Here is a 6102-nt window from a genome sequence, read left to right as displayed (position 1 = left end):
TGCTTTGGAACGCGTCAAAGCGCAGATAACCCTTCACCTTCTCGTAGGGCATTCTGGGAAATGTAGTTCATAGTTCCCTTGCACGAGATCGATGGAAATGATTGGCGTCTCACACCAGCTGTCAGGGATGTCCAAACATTTTCCACTGAGGGCCACACAGAAAAATACAAATAAAGGCTGGGCCATTATTAGAGTCAATATTGAAGAAAAGATTATATATAAATTATGCCTAATAATTAAATATTCTTTAAATGGCCTTTATCACAATTTTCATTTCTGGATTTTCATTTATTTTGTTGCAAACAGGATTAACATGTCCTCTTCTTTTTCTCCATTTGTGTTTCTCATTTTCCTCACCCCCTTACTCATCTATTTTCTTGTCTCATCATTAGAATGAATGTTTTTCTTGCATCATTTCCAATTTTTTCGAGTGCTTCCAATTTTCCTCCTCCATTTCCATTTCCGTGCTTTCTTTACTGTCCCATGTTTTCATATTTGTTTTCCCTCTTATTTAGCTTCTTTCTATTCTTGTCACTTGTATTCTTCCCCTCTATTTTGACATCATCCATTTCTCATTTAGTTCCTCCTCATCTTGTTTTTCTCCTTTCTGTCCATCTTCTTTTCGCTTGCTCCTCTTTAGCCTTATATCACTCCCTGTGTTCCGAACCCCCCTGTGGTTTGTTTGGACTCTATCTGTTAAGATGAAGACACCCCATGTGGAGCATGGGATGGAGTCAGTGCGTAAAGCCCTGCAGCTCCCTGACCGAGTACACTGTTCGTTCATTAGTCTGCAAAGTGTTTGAAACATGAACATAGAACTGGCCTCACATCCAGCCAGTCGGTGAGAATTATGGTGCTAATTGAGACTCTCTTCTTCAGCCCCAAACTGTAAATCCAATGAAGATAATGCAGACAAAATAAATGCAATGTTTAACATATTGTCTGGGAAGTTTCATTTTTGAAATAGTCATGGGAGATGGAATTCAGACGTCACCGAGGTTAACACATAATTTGCAGCAAATAAAAAGTCAGTCTGGCCTTTTAAATTAGAATGGATCAACCCCAAACATGACATTATATTTTACAATACAGACCATAATTGACCAATAACAATCAACCTATTAGCTATTGGATGAAAAGCAGCATCTGTGGTCAGCCGATCAACACTTCATCACTATGATGAGAGCAATTTGTTTGGCTGCAAAAACAGTGACTTTGCTTTACGTATCCTTTCAAGGAGCATTGCTGCATTATCAAATTCCAAATATTACTATCATAAGAACCAATTTAAATAATGATATATATAATAGAAACATTTATTTTGATATGAAATAAACAAAGATTTTGAAATGATTATGCTGGAAGGACTGCACATGCTGTACGTGATCATGAGTTACCACCGACCAAATGACGTTACGTTGCACTTCCACAGGTGTCCCTGCCTGGATCGCATCTGTCATCCTCTGGGATGTGAAAACGGGAGAGTATTTGGGGGCGCACATGCGCAACAACTATTAAATGAATGAATTTACTCACCGAGAAGCCTCCATCGCGCACAACGCCAGCCTGGAGCCGGTTCCCAGCCATGTTGTTACTCAGAATGTAGGAGTCGTGTGTTGCACCGCCTCACTACAATGTTTAATTGCCTTTGCGCATCACACATGATCTGTACATTTATCGAATGGAAATGTTTCTTGTTGACATGTACAGGTTCATCATGAAGGCGCTTTTATAGCAATATTTGTGCAGTCGAAAGCTCCGATTACATTTGGAACACCGGCTCTCGCTGCAAATTGCACTTTAATGTTGGCCTGTTCAGCTGCATTGTGGGAATGTGATAAACCGCAGCTCTGCGCACAGTCCCGGGAGGATTACCGGCAGGAACCTGAAGCGGCTGATGAGCCGGTCGTCATCATGGGCCGGTACATCCTCCCCGTCTCTGAACACGCTCTCTTCCAATTGCACCATTGTTGACGGTGTTTTCAGCTCCACTTTGCTTTTCTATCCTCTCCTGTAGCTGCACACATCTGGGTGCGTTCATTGTTGGTCGGTGTTCATTGTTCATGTTTCTCTGATGTGTATTTATTTAATATAACAGTTTCACATTTCCACTGTCATTTCACTCTTGATGCATCTGAACTTTGACATGAGGATGTACGTAGGCCAGGTTTTTGTGCGTACGCACAGTTGATACACGAGGCCCCGCCCCAGGTGTCTCATCTTGGTTGAGCTCCGCCTCTCGCCTGCAGCCGGCTGGGACTTAGGCTCCAGCAACACCCGTGACCTACAAGGCGGCTCAGCAACTACAAGAAAAAAAAAAAAAAAAAAAAAAAAAAATGGTGTTCATGTAAAAATAATAAATTCACAATGCAACATAAAGTAGGATGAGCAGGCATTTAAATTCGGAAACGACAGCAGAATAAAGTCTCGTTGCATAAATGAAACATTCACGGTCAGAATCAATGCTCCGCTTCTCGATCGATTCACTTTGATTCATGACGATTGTTTTGCAGACAGTCAACAGGTTCATGAAACTCAGCAGCGAGCCACAGAAAAGTCAAACTAATGTCCCGGCAGGGGAATTAGGCCATCAATATAATCTCTCACAAAATGACTTGGTCCTGAACAGAATGTGAACAAGCTGTACTTGACTTGAAAGGTTTTTTGCCAACCTGGCATCTGAAGCAAACCGAACACAAAATTGACCCCTTTCAAGATAATATGATGACTCTGCTAGAGAAGCATTCATTTGAAATAATGTGTTTTTTTTTGACCAACTGACAAATATAAATCTGATATTTGCCTTCTTTCTCCCTTTGTTGCAGTCGGTCCTAAATGGCTCATTCACACAGAAAAATCTTGCTTTAAAAATCAGTACCACAGAATAAGATTACAGCAGCAACGCAGCTAATCTACTCTGGAGATTATAAATAATAAGCAGAGAATCCAGCTCAACCAAAAACCGATCGTGTTTAAAAGTTCTTGTGCCCTGAAAACACTGTTGATGTTTAAATGGATGACCATAGTGAAACGTTTAATGGTGTGAGCAGGCTGTGGAGGCCGCGGGTTGGACTGCGATAAGCAGATGACTGCTCAGGCTCCTGATTCACAAACGGCCCATTGATTCAGCCGTGCATCCTCCTTATGTGCAGACTCCATCTGAGAGCTGATCTGAGTTCCACCGAGTTCACGTTGAGCATCAGTCAAATACTCAACAGTGAATCAGATAGCACGTGAGGAAGTTGATAAGCGGGCCTAATTGACCAAAGAACCCGATCAGAGATCATCTTTGTGCTTCTGTCTCCGTCATCCTTGGTTTGGCTGTCGTCACCTCACGGAAGATAATGTGTAATTCTAAACTAATCTCTATTTGTTATTGTACAAATTGTCCCTTGATATGTTACAACCGTCGACTAAACCAGCTGTAGTTTACAGTAAAAAGTACATCAACACCAATGAGAACTCATTGATCCTGCGTGGAACATGAGCTTAAGTACAGCAATATTTATATTTGATTGTGTAATGACCGCAGTCCAGATGTACTTGTGAAATATACGGTGGTTTGTTGTTATCTGAGAGGAAGATCAGGCTTGCGATGTGTAGTAATGGATGCTGTTGTTTTGACACGGGAGGGGGGGGGGGGGGGGGGCGTTTATCCACGTGCTGTACGCTCGTCCTCCTCCTTGTTGGGGAAGTAAATAAACAGAGGAAGCTTGATTAGATTTAAGTTGCTACCTGCTGCTGCACTGGAGGCTAACTATATTCCTTTATTTATTTTGGAGAGATTACCACATTAATAAGATGTGACTCAAACATCTTCCCATCAAACTGTAAACAAAGAACCAATAAGCCCGGGAATCACGGTGACTCGCCCGTGAGGACGGCGTTAACAGGACAGCATTAACAGGACGGCGTTAACAGGACAGCAAAGGTGGCAGGACAGGTCATTTTCATAAAAGATTCACAAATAGACCAGTAAAATGGGAACATAAAGACAATTAAAAGGAGAACAAACAGACATAGACATGTCTTCTGCAAATACACAGGCTCACGCGGGATCAGTAACTGTCACCTGAAGACAAACAACAACAACAACAACAACTAGAAAACCAGTCAGAGAGGGCAGAGGCCAAGCAGCTCATTCCCCTCCTCTTCACAGACTCCATTCTGGCTCCGATCCGGATGAAATTTGGTGGTGAGATAGAGGTCGCCCCCCCCCTACATGACGCTTTCAAATCGCATAAACATCGGTCAATAATCAACCGAGATATTGCGGAACACATTTTGATTCTCCATTGACTGCAATGTTAATGAACATGTCAAAGTGATCCAGAATCCGGGATCACTTAATGGATCAAACTGGAACCAAAATGTACCGTAATCATATTTTCCAGATAACATTCCCAACATTTCCTGAAAATTCCATCCAGAACATTTTGAATTATCTTTCTAACAGACAGACAGACAGACGCCGGCTATAAATTAAAAGTAAAAATCGTGCATGTATCAGTGGTAGTCAGACTAGTCCATGGATTAGTCTTCCCCTTGTTCAACGGTGCTTGATTCAGCCAGAGATTAAAATGGTAATTTAAAAAGGGCAGTTAATATCACTGCAGAAGGTGACGCTAGCATATAAACATGGACAGACCCTTTGAGAGTATTAGAGGTGACATTTTATTACATACACGCTGTGGAAAGAGCAGTTGTGACTTCCTCACCTCTCTGACACTGTCGCCATGCGTCACCCCTCTGTGGGACTCTCTGCAGCCCACCAAGGGAAGGAGACTGACACTGTTGTCTCATGTTAATATTGTGTTTTTCTGCATCCATCAGTGGCACGTCTCTGTGGCAGTGAAGGAGGCTGGTCACAAAGAGTCCTTTCATTTCAGCTGCCAGTCTGAGAAACAGAATGAGTCACACAGAGCACTGGGTGGCAAGCGTTGGATTGATCGCTCTGTCCGCCTTTGAAGGGAATTAACAGCGTCATTTTCAATAACTTATTTTTGTCTGGAGGCAAAGTCAACTCTCAGGGAGAATCCAATTCGATTTCATTTCTATAGCGTCAGATCGAAACAGAAAGTTGTCTCAAGGCACTTTACAGGTGGAGCAGGGAATGGCCTGACAGAATGGCAGAACCCAACTTGACCCACAAGAGCAAGAACTTTGGAGACGGAGGCAAGGAAACACTTCCCTTTAACAGGCAGAAACCTTGGACAGAACCCAAGGCTCATAGTGGGCGGCCATCTGTCTGGGCCAGCTGAAGGAGAGCGAGAGAGACAGAGGTAGAAACACAGAGAGACAATAACAGAGGAGAGACAGAGGCAAGGACAGGTAGGATGAGAGTCAAAAAGAGAGATTGGTAGAGAGCAGGAGCAAACAAAACATAACGTAACTTATCATTACGTTTTGTTTTACGTTACGTACGTTTATGTTAACGTAATGAGATACTGACTAAAGAGCTGCTATATAAAACTATAAATCAATTGGGACATCAGTGTTGAAGGCCAGAGGTCCAGGTTCCGTATAAACGGCTACAAGGACCTGCAGACTGGGAGACAGAAAGAGGGACAAATAGAGGGAGAGAGAGCACAAGAGAGGAAGAGAGAGGGATTACCAGTGTTGGCCTATGGCAGCATATTGATTATTGTATTGATTAACTATAAGCTTTGTTAAAAAGGAAAGTCTTTAGTCTCCTCCTGAACATAGAGATGGTGTCTGTCTCACCAGCCGAATCAGGGAGCCGATTCCAGAATAAAGGAGCGTGATAGAGAGCTGGGAAGTGTTCTGTCTTGCTGAAGTGTTCTGGACTCAGTGATCTTTGTACATGAGACTCTGCCAGTGGGTCACTGATGGAAACTACAATATTTATATTCAGTGGTGTGATGGATACATGAATCACTGCAGTGTTGTTTTCCAGGTTAACAGGTTTAATGTGTTCTCACACGGTAATCTCTCCATTTCTCTGGTTCCAGGGGAACACAGTGACATCTAAGCTCTGTGTGAATATCAAAATTGTGTGTGTTCCTGGTACAACTTACAGCAAAGTGTGATGTCAGTTTCCTGCCTCAATGATTATTCCTTTAAATTCCATATGTGATGAGA

This window comes from Brachionichthys hirsutus, chromosome 21 (assembly GCF_040956055.1).
Source record: "Brachionichthys hirsutus isolate HB-005 chromosome 21, CSIRO-AGI_Bhir_v1, whole genome shotgun sequence".
Lineage (NCBI taxonomy): Eukaryota > Metazoa > Chordata > Actinopteri > Lophiiformes > Brachionichthyidae > Brachionichthys > Brachionichthys hirsutus.
Note: the sequence above shows the minus strand (reverse complement) of the source record.